This window comes from Arachis duranensis, chromosome 2, assembly GCF_000817695.3.
Source record: "Arachis duranensis cultivar V14167 chromosome 2, aradu.V14167.gnm2.J7QH, whole genome shotgun sequence".
Classification (NCBI taxonomy): Eukaryota; Viridiplantae; Streptophyta; class Magnoliopsida; order Fabales; family Fabaceae; genus Arachis; species Arachis duranensis.
Genome location: NC_029773.3, coordinates 10771286 through 10773157, shown reverse-complemented (window position 1 = coordinate 10773157; position 1872 = coordinate 10771286).

Here is a 1872-nt window from a genome sequence, read left to right as displayed (position 1 = left end):
TTTATTTATATAAATTTTACATTTTTTTTTTTTCCTTATATTAATTTTTTTAAAATAATAAAAAAATACACATAAATAATCATATATCTGATAATATAAATAATACTTTCTCCTATATATTTAAATTTTTTGAATGAATAGAATAAAAAGAATCCATCAAAATAAAAACATACATGATTAGACCTCGTCCCTACCGCATAACCGCTATATAATTGTTTGCCTTGCCCCATGAATAAACCATATGATAGAATAGTTAAGCAAGAAAAATGATATGTCAAGATCCGAGAGTCACTCCTTGTTACTCATATGGTGTAATCATGTTCTCTTACATCAAGTATTTTTCACAACAGGAGTCAGACATGTATGAACGCTTGTACAGTCTTTCCTCTCTGATCGGTGTTCTAATTTCTAATATTTGGATCTAATAATTTTTACATATAAATTATCTAGTAATTAACCTATTTTTGGTCTACCCGGCCGCATGGTTAGATACAGTGTTATGGGAGTCACATTTTTTTCAACACTTTGAAACATTTTATTTTGAGTATATATTGGCATGTGCTAGGAGAAAAATACTACTTATTTTTTCTAATCAGTTTTTTTTAAGATTTATTATTATTTAATTAATTTAAATTCTTATTTTCATGTACCAATTGTTTTAAAAAAATTATTTTTTATTTTTTTTAAATTAAATAAAAGACAATATTTAAAAAATACCTAGTTGCACTGATACTTTAATTATTATAAACAAAATACCCTCTAATATATATGACGTTGACGATTTTTTTTCTCATGTGATTATCCAATTCGACGGATCAACAATTAAATCGTTGTGAATTTAAACTCTATCTAAGAATTTGATATTGGCTAATAAATTTGTTCATACCCTGGCCCAACGCAAAGGCCCAGGTCCAACTAAAAGGCCTAGTCTGAAGGATTAAGCCTAGCTAACTACGACCTCCACGTAAGAAGTCGGTATCAACCACGACTTGGTCTGAAGAAGTCGGATGTGAGGTTAGCTGGCAGATAAGTACTCATTCAAATGAGTAACCGCCCCTAAAATCTCTCTAACCGCTTCATAAAGCCATATCTTAACCTCCCCAAGATAATGGGGGCGGTTAACACCCTAAAGATACGGCACTACTCCAACGGTGGTTATTGGCTCACCACTATAAATACTCTGACACCTTTCAGGTATCTCTAAGTCCAATACTCTCTAAGACCTGCTTACACCCTTGCTAACTTAGGCATCGGAGTGTCTTTGCAGGTACCACCCCCCATTCCCACGCGAGCACAAGTCGGACGGAGCCTCCCGAGTTGCGGACACATCCGGAGTTCTCCTCCATCACACACTTGGGCCGCCAAACGCCATTCGTCGTATTAATCTCCGGTTACCCACCGTAACAGGTACTATATTCGCAACTTAACCAAACAAATGATAGGATACCATGAAATATGTCCAAATATGTCAAAATCGCAAGAAATTTTACTTTTCGGCAGTGGCATATGAAAAAGAAAAATTACTTCAACCGGTTATATCATCACTTAAACTTTGAAAAATATGGTATGGATGTAAAATCTGATAAGGAACTCAGTCTCTTGTCATTTTTTATTTTTAATATTGGGAAGAATATAATGTTTTGTAACATTGTTAGAAAATAATGTGTTTAACTAAAGTGTAAAAAACACAAATAATATGTTTAACACTTCAACTAAAGTGTAAAAAATACAAATTAAACCGTCAAATTCATACTTAAAACACAATTCTCATATTTGTATATTTTAATTTTTTAAAAAATTTTAATGTACAAATTTGACCTGAATACTTCACCCAAATTTAACCCTCAAATTTTATTATTTTTCTCTCTCTTT